Below are 9549 nucleotides of genomic sequence, written 5' to 3'. Positions count from 1 at the left end.
GTTATTGATCTGTGTGTCTGTCTCTTTTTCAATATCATACCAATCTTGGTAACTATGATCAATTTTTAACAGCTGTGTTTTCAGCTGGCATCTTCTTATTTTTTTTCTCAAAAATTTCTAAAATCACCTAATAAATAGATGCCATGAAGGTAACAACTCTTCTCTGATTTCTCTCATTCTTATTCTAGTATCAGGTTGAATCAACTGTGATAAAAATCTTTTCATCTTATTTGCATCTGTTTGGATTTGTGATTTATTCACATAGTCAGGAGAGTGTTATGTGTAAATGCTATGGCATGTGATATATTCAAAGTCTGGAATTTTTCTCAAAAGGCTATTAAATTCATAGAATCATGAGATCAGACATCTAAGCACTTAGAATAGTCTTTAATGCTGTAAGTGCTCAGTTTATATCAGTTTGATTGTTCTGGTTACTTTATAATAACTTATTTTTATTGTTTATAGAAGAGAGAGAACTGGAGGGGGGAAGAGAAGGAGCTGTCATTTCTTGACTGTTTAAACTTTACTGTAATCTTCCTAGTATGATTTCAACAAAGCTACAAAGTAAACATTAGTACTTTCAGTATATACAGGAGGAGATTGGGCTTCATAGAGGATGAATAACTGACCAGGATCATAGAGATGGGTGCAGCTTCTTAATCTTTCTTTTGGAGAGGTTACTTGGGCAAATATGTATGAGGCACCTGGTGCCAAGGTTATATCACTCACAGAAACTGTGGGCTCTGTTGGTGATAATTCAGCCATGGCTAACCTCTTCATGGTAAGGTGAGGTTGAAAAGAAAGACTATTTATCGAGTACCTGGGTTTCATAATTCGATATCCTGAATGCTGTCCTGTCTTAGCACCTTGGTAAAGCACCTTTGACATTGAGTGGTGCCTTACCAATTAAGGCTTTACTTGGTTACTTTAACAGAAAATTATGTTCTGTCTTCTATAAACATCTTTTTCTTTGATGTTCAAGGAATCCAAGGACACTTATTCACTTTAGAGTATCTATCCTATTTACCCCTACTTCATCCTGAAGTTGGACAACCCAGACAACTCAAGAAAATAACCTGTTCATCATAGCAGTTGCTAAGCCTTAGTCCTTCTGGAGGGGAGGCTAACAGACTGTCCCTTTCATCAGTATGGAGACCAGTTGTTGCTGAAACATGTGAGCAGCTCAGTCAAGGGGAACAGATTTTCTGCTTGTCTTCTCTATTGCTGGGATGCTGATGCATAGTGACCTGTGATTGACATCCTATGGGACTTCAAACTAGGACTCCCTTTCTTCCAGCTCCAGGATAGGGATGTCTGTCCCTCAACAATTTGACCCCTAACAGACTACTCTTATTCCCTGCTCTTGCCCTCCCACCTCCATCATGGTCTAGAAGGGCTTCTTCTTAGTAGGGCTCTAAGCCTTACTCAGGCCAGATGCATCAATTGTGGCTATGACAGAGAGAAACAAAGTCCTGGATCACCCAAAGAAAAAAAGTGAATCATCTTTCAGAAGCTGCTGAGGTGAGAGGGGGGTTGACAAAGGAGGGACTATGAAAGGGAGAGACAAGCACTCATAAAGCCTATACTAATATGCCAAAAACTGGGATGGTGTATTAATCATGTTTTATTTTTTGGATTTTATGATGGTTTGACATCTTGGGGGCCTTGCTGGGTGGGGAAACACTGCCCCTCCCAGAGATAGCTAATTCCTAGTGATAGTAAATTGCTTGCCTGGGAACACTACCTTTCATATGCAGACCTACTAAATCCAACTCCCATACTCTCAATTCCCCCATTTACACGCCAAGCCAGCATTTCTCCTGCCCTAAATCACCCCAGGGCCAAGTACCAAACAACCACAGAATACTGCATAGCCCAGAGCCCACTGAAATTATTCAAACTAGTCAATCCAAGCTGTTTACCTTTCCTCATTCCTTCCTTGCTGTGGAGAGCACAATAAAGACTCTAAGTCATGCTCTCCCCCTCACTCCTTCAGCCTCCTGACCAGGTGCTTAACCACTGTGGCCCTGCATGCTGTCATATGCCCCTCGTCTTGGGAACTGAGTAACAAAATCCTTTCTTCCTTCCTTCCTTCCTTCTTTCCTTCCTTCCTTCCTTCTTCTCGCTCTCTCTCTTTCTTTCTTTTTTAAGATTTTATTTATTTGAGAGAGAGAGTGAGTGAGAGAGAGAGAGCATGAGCAGGAGGAGGGCCAGAGGGAGAGGGAGAAGCAGACTCCCTGCTGAGCAGGGCTCGATTCCCAGGACCCTGAGATCATGACCTGAGCTGAAGGCAGATACTTAACTGACTGAGCCACCCAGGTGCCCCAACAATAAAATCTTTCAATGACATTAGCCTCTCTGTATCATCATTCAGTCACCTCCATAAATTAAAATCCCACAGATACGATCAAGACAGATAGGAACTTTTCATATATGATCCCACTGAACTCTCACATCTCCCAGGAAACTGAGGCTCAGTGAAATGAAGACCCTTCACAAGATTCCACAGTTTTAGTACAGAGCCAGAAGTTAAACTCAGGATTTTCTGACTTCACAGCCCATGCTTTTAAAACTCTAACCTGACCCAGAGTCCCCCTTGACCCCATATATACCTTCTTAGTCTTTACCCTGGAAAGACTGGAAATAAAGTTTCTGGGTTATAATTCAGCTAGGCTCTAGACTGAATTGTGTTTCTCCCAAATTCATATGTTGAAGTCTTACCCCTCAATGTGACTGTAATAGGAGATGGGGCCTTGAAGGAGGTGACTGAGGTTAAATGAGGTCCTAAGGGTACAGTTCTGGTCCGATTAAACTGGTACCTTTACAAGAAGGGGAAGAGACACCAGAACTCTCTCTGCCATGTGAGAATTCATCCATCTGCAAACCAGAAAGAGAGCTCTCACCAGAACCTGACTGCTGGCACACCGATCTTGGACTTCCAGCCTCCAGAACTTTGAGGAAATAAATTCCTTTTGTTTTGGAGCCACCCAATGTACAGTATTTTGTTATGGCAGCTGAACCAAGACAGCCCCAACCTTAGTTTTTTACCTTGGGAAATTTCTTCTCTTAACCTTAGTTACCCATTTAGACATAAAGTATAAATTTATTTGTAAAGCCACAATTCTCAAATTACTAAGAACACATCTCAGTTCTGCTTCTGATTTAGTTGTAAGACAGTCACAAAAGACTGTCAATCTCATGTTAACAAGCCAGACAGTTTTTATAAATGCTTTAGAGAGCTGAAGACACAGGGAACATAGAAAAGAAACACAAAGAAACTCTGAAACTGATGAGTCCTTCCTAGGAGAGAAGAGACCTAGAGCTGCTCTCATCAGTGGAGCAATAGCAGGAAAAAGAACCTGCCATAGGTGGGTGTCAGTAGGAATTGGCTAAGTTTTAGTCACTATATAATGGCCACATATGGGCTACCCTGACTGATCAAAATTCCAGGGACACCCAGCCAAGAGCAAGTCTGCATCCACCCAGTTCACTCTTTCTTATGGGTCTTTATTCAGGGGCAGCAGGCAGAAAGTTGGGAGGAGAGAAGGAAAGCTCAAAGAGGTCCTCCACTGAGGCATACAGAGTCTCCTGCCAGTTCAAAAGTAGCTACTTTCTGAAGTCAAGAGGAACAGCTCATGAGGCTGGCAAGAAGTCCACCAGAGGTACTCCAGTGTCCAGCTATGAAGATCTGAAGATGGGTCAGGAGTCCTTGCAAGCAATCCACACTTCCAACTACCAAAGTCTGAAAACTCAGCAGGCAGGCTGGGACAAACCCCCCTGGGCATTCTGGACCTCTATGGACAGAAGGGCAGCTGCCCTCCAAAGGCCAGAGGATGGGCAGCAAGACTGAAGGAGATGTCTAAGCACAGAAGAAGGAAGCTAGACTGGAGAACAAAGAAATCTCCCGAGCAACCCAGTAACTGGCAAGGAGATAACCCCATAGTTCTAAAAACTGATGATGTGGTTATGAAGCCCAGGTGGTTCTTTGGGATCTTGTTAGCTTTCAGATCCCAGGTTCTGCTGAAAAGAAAGTCCTGATCTCACTCTTACAAATTTGAAGCCAGTGGTGAACTGAATCACACTAAAACCATAACACAGCCAGACACAGTTCAACTACAGATCAGATTAATTTCCAATAGCCTGATGGAGAAGAGGAGACACATCTGGAAATAGTCCTTAGTGGCAAACACCACCCAGAAAGAAATCTATTTTCTTTTGAGATTACAGTTTTATCTCTGGTTATTTAGTAAGGGGTGTGTGTGTTTGGGGGTGTGTGTGCAAATGTAAAAAAGAAAATCAGTTTGGGTTCATACATTGTGCCATATCACCATATATAAAAATCATCCCAAAATGGATCATAGACCTAAATGTGAAACCTAAAACTGTCTAGAAGAAAACATAGAAGAAAATCATTGGACCTTAGATACAAGACCAAAAGCGCAATCCATAAAAGAACAAATTGATAAATTAGACTTCATCAGAATTTAAAATTGCTGTTCTTCAAAAGACCATGTTAGGAGACTAAAGGACATGACACAGTTCTCAGGCGTGGAGATAATATTTACAAAGCAAATCTCTAATAAAGGACTTGTATCTAAAGTATATAAAGAATGCTCAAAACTCAGCAGTAAGAAAACAACCCATTTTTAAAAAGGAGCAAAAGATTTCAGCAGACACTACCAAAGAACATGTACCAAAGATAGCAAATGATCACATGAAAACATGTTCTATATCACTAGTCATTAGGGAGATGCAAATTAAAAGCAAATTGAGATGTCATCACATACCTATTAGAATGGCTACAATTAAGAAGACTGACCATACCCTGTGTTGGCAAGCATGTTGGAATTTAAAGTATTAAAGTAGGAATTTAAAGTGTTAAAATCGCTTTGGAAAACAGTTTGGCAGTATCTTTAAAAGTCAAACATAGGGGCACCTGGGTGGCTCAGTCAGTGAAGTGTTGGACTCTTGATTTCAGCTCAGGTCATAATCTCAGGATCCTAGGATCAAGCCCAGCATCAGCCTCCACACTCAGCAGGAAGTCTGCTTGAAGATTCTCTTTCTCTCCCTCTCCCTCTGCCCCTTCCCCTGCTTTCTCTCTCAAATAAAAATAAATACATCTCTAAAAAAACAAAAAAACAAAAACTTAAACATACACCTACCATGTAATCCAGGAGTTTTAATCCTAGGTATTTACCCAAGAGAAAGAAAATATATGTCCATACAAAGACTTGAACAAGAGTGTTCATAACAGCTTTTTTTTTTTTTGTAATAACCAAAAATTGGGAACAACCCAAAAGTCCATCAACAGATGAATGGAATAGCAAATTGTGAAATAGCCATACAATGGAACAGTGCTCAGCAATCAAAATAATGGACTATCAATACATGCAATGGTAAGGATGAATGTCAAAGTAGCTATGTTGACTTAAAGAACCTAGACAACAAAAAACACATACTGTGTGATTCTATTTACCTAAAACTCCAGAAAATGCAAATTTATAGTGATGACAAATCAGTGGTTGTTTAGAAATAGGAAGGTAAGGATGAGGGGAAAGAGATTACAGAGGGGCACAGAGAAGTTTTGGAGGTGATGGATATGTTCACTGTCTTCATGGTGATTGTTTCATGGGTGTATACATATGTCAGAATTCAATTTGGACATTAAATATATGAAGTTTATGTATGTTATACCTCAAAAAAGCTGTTAAAAAAAAAAAGAAACAATGTGAGGGGTCCCTGGGTGGCTCAGTCGGATGCTGTTGATTTCAGCTCAGGTCATGATCTCAGGGTTGTGGGATCAAGCCCCTGTGGGGCTCCACGCTCAGCAAGGAGTCTGCTGCTCTCCTTCTTCCTCCCCCTCTCCCTCTGCCACTCCCCCCACTCTTGCACGCTCTCTCTCTCTCTCAAATAATCTTAAAACAAAACAGAACAAAGCAAAAAAAAAAAAAAAAGAGAGAGAGAGAGAGAGAGAGAGAGAGATACTACTTCCTACCCAGCAGATAGACTACAATGAAAAGTTCTGTTAATACCAAGAGTGTGGAGAATTGGGAACATTAATTACTGCTGGTGGAAGCCTAGTATGCACAACTATGTTTGGGATATTGGCAGAATTTACTAAAGCTAAACAAACACCTGTGCTAGACCCAACAATTTCATTTCTTGGACGATACTCAAGAGAACCAAGTACATACGCCTACCAAAAACATGTACAAGAATGTGCATAGCAACTTTATTCATATTTACAAAAAAATGAAAAAAAATACTCCACCAATAGTAGAATGGACAAATTGTGGTATATTTTTTCCCCACTTTCCTGAACTTAATGAAAAAACAATGATGGTAAATCTTGAGACTATTGTCAATTTTCTAGAATTCTTCCCTCAAAAATGGAACATTTGATTTCCAAACACATGCTAGAGCATACTTGGTTCCCAATCATACTAAGTAGGAGAGAAGCTGAAATCCTGAAAGGTTCATCTTCCAACTCTCCCCTGTCTGTGGTCTGTCTTTGGATCAGCAATGATTGCCTTAACAGCTACTCTGGCTTCGTGAATTTTTGTCTGTAGCTGTTCTATATGCAGCAACTGCAAGATTTGAGCAACTTCATTAAGAACCGCATCTCCTCTGTCAAAACTAAGAATATGTCTAAAGCAAGAGGCAAGCCCTCTTTTGTTTGATTTGCTTTAGCAACTGCATTCTGTGTCAGGTGCTTCTGGATCAAAATGCAAATTGCCTTAAGCATTACCAGGTAATTCTCATGAAGATTAGCTGAAGCCATTACACCAGCCTTGGAACTGGGATTATTTACATCCAAATTGATCAATGGCTCTGCAGTTTTAGCTGCATTGTCAGAATTTTTTGTATTATCAGTTACCAAGTCCTTGTATTTTTCAGCATTAATCTCCATATTCAAGCCTAACAGCTAAACCAAGAAGCCAGTCAATTGCTTCTTGTTGATCTTGAATCTTGGTTCCGATCCAAGATGGCAGAGGAGTAGGAGACCTTAGTTTTGTCTGGTCCTGGGAATTCAGCTAGATAGCTATCAAATCATTCTGAACGCCTGCGAACTCAACCGGAGATCTAAGAAAAGAATAGCTGCAACTCTACAAATAGAAAAGTGACCACTTTCTGCAAGAATGACAAAATGGAAAAACTCACCTCAAAAAAGAGAACAAGAGGCAATACTGACTACCAGGGACCTACTCAGTGTGGACAAGGAAGATGCTGGAACTAGAGTTCAGAATAATGATTATAAAGATACTAGTTGGGCTTGAAAAAAGCACAGAAGACACTAGAGGATCACTTTCTGGAGGAATAAAAGAACTAAAATCGAATCAAGTCAAAATCAAAAAGGCTATTAATGAGATGCAATAAAAAATGGAGGCTCTAACTGCTAGGATAAATGAGGCAGAAGAGAGAATTAGTGATACAGAATCCAAAATGATGGAGAATAAAGAAGCTGAGAAAAAGATAAACAACTACTGGACCATGAGGGGAGGATTCGAGAGATAAGTGATACCATAAAGTGAAACAATATTGGAATAATTGGGATCCCAGAAGAAGAAGGGGGGCGCAGAAGGTATATTGGAGCAAATTAATAGCAGAGAACTTCCCTGATCTGGGGAAGGAAACAGGCATCCAAGTCCAGGAGGACAGAGAACTCCCCTCAAAATCAATAAAAATAGGTCAACACCCCAGCATATAATAGTGAAACTTGCAAATCTTAGAGACAATGATCTTGAATCTTGAATGGATAGTTACATCTCTGAGATACTTTTCTGAGAAGGAGCTAGTCGCTGCTGTGGGTGTTTCTTAAATCACCTCTATCTTCAGTCTCGTAGTGTCTGATTTTCTGGTTTTCAAGCCAAACAATGAAGTTCCTAAATTCTGTTTCATCTTTGCAGTTGAAGCCAGCAGGGTTGTGATAGCCGAGGGCCGTCAGCTGTGTGGGGACATGGTCCCCATGTCTCAGTCTGGTGCCCCGGGCTTGCACGGGGAGAGGAGAGGTGAAGAGGAGCTGGTGAGTGGCAAAAGGACCAAACTGTGGTATATTTATACAAAGTAATATTACACAGAAAAAATGAACTACTGCAACGAAGTGACAACACATGAATGAATCTCAAAGACTTACTGTGAGGTGGAATGAGGTGAGCCACACATGAAGAAAACATACTCCCTGGGGCGCCTGAATGGCTGTCATTAAGCATCTGCCTTTGGCTCAGGGTGTGATCCCAGAGTCCTGGGATCGAGCCCCACATTGGGCTCCCTGCTCCGCCGGGAGCCTGCTTCTTCCTCTCCCACTCCCCCTGCTTGTGTTCCCTCTCTCGCTGGCTGTCTCTCTCTCTGTTAAATAAATAAATAAATAAATAAATAAATAAATCTCTCTGTTAAATAAATAAATAAATAAACAAACAAACAAATAAATAAATAAATAAAATCTTCAAAAAGAGAAAGAAAACATACTCCCTGATTCCATTTTTATGAAGCCCAGAAAAGGACAAACAGTATTACAGATCAAAATCGTGGCTAGCTTTGTGAAGTGTTGATTGGAAAGAGGCATAAGTGAACCTTCTGGGTTGCTGGCTATAATCCTTTAAATTGGTCTCTGTGCTGGCTACACAGAAATAGGTAAAAATGCCTTCAGCTGTACACTTAAAATTTGTGAACTTTGCTAAATGTAAATTATGTATCAATAAAAAGTAAAAACAGCCCCAATAGCAGCAGAACAAGTAAATGAACATTTAAATTCCATGGTTTAAAGAGGGAGAGATTGGTAAGGAGAAAAAAAGATGCATGGAACATAATTTCAAGAAATTAGGCAGTGGTATCTTCATTCAGTGAGAATTTCAAGTCCTAAGTATGTAGTTGTTCTTGCTGTATCTCAGCGATTCTTAATTGGCTCTGACTTCTCTATTTTATTCCAAGAGGTATCATAAAAAAATTCTTAATTGGAATTCCTATTTATTCTTATAAATGATAGAGAAATCAGACTATAATATGAATGTTTTATTTTCCTAAGTTAGGAACTTATAGCTCCAGCCCAAGACCCCTTTACTGAACTGAAAGATCCCAGAATCCAGCTGCCTGCAAGGCACGTCTACTTGGGATCCCAAACACAGCATATTCAAAATTGGACTCATTATCTCCTACCCACCCTATCCTCCTCCAGGTTTATCTGCCATCCTGCATGCCCCATATTCGGTTCACTGGAAACAAAAATATCAAGCTTTTCTGCTCTGCCTTGTATCTTCCATTGAAGCAATCAAAAAATTCTGCTGATTCTGATCCCCTGATATGTCTTATCTGTCTTCTCCTCTTTGTACCTCCTACCTTCTTCTATCTTGGCCTCTTCTTTCTCTTGTAGATAGTAATAGCGGTCTCTCAAAGAATGATTTGCAGTCCACAGTCCCCCTAAGAGTATTAATTGATCAAAACTGAATGGTTTTTTTTCCTTCGTTTTTATGGAATAACGATGCACGCTCACAACCTGAATGATAAAGTAGAGGTATGTACCATTCCACCAAACTTCGGTTTTTAAAAAAATGG

The 9549-nt window shown here is 40.2% G+C and overlaps 1 pseudogene; it reads right to left on the bottom strand.

Annotated features, from left to right (window-relative positions):
- Positions 1-6476: 6476 nt before the first annotated feature.
- Positions 6477-9199, bottom strand: LOC113256290 (RNA transcription, translation and transport factor protein-like; annotated as a pseudogene).
- Positions 9200-9549: the final 350 nt, after the last annotated feature.

The sequence above is a fragment of the Ursus arctos genome, unplaced genomic scaffold (genome assembly GCF_023065955.2).
Source record: "Ursus arctos isolate Adak ecotype North America unplaced genomic scaffold, UrsArc2.0 scaffold_21, whole genome shotgun sequence".
In the NCBI taxonomy this organism is placed as follows: domain Eukaryota; kingdom Metazoa; phylum Chordata; class Mammalia; order Carnivora; family Ursidae; genus Ursus; species Ursus arctos.
Note: the sequence above shows the minus strand (reverse complement) of the source record. Positions and strands in the feature narration are given on the sequence as shown.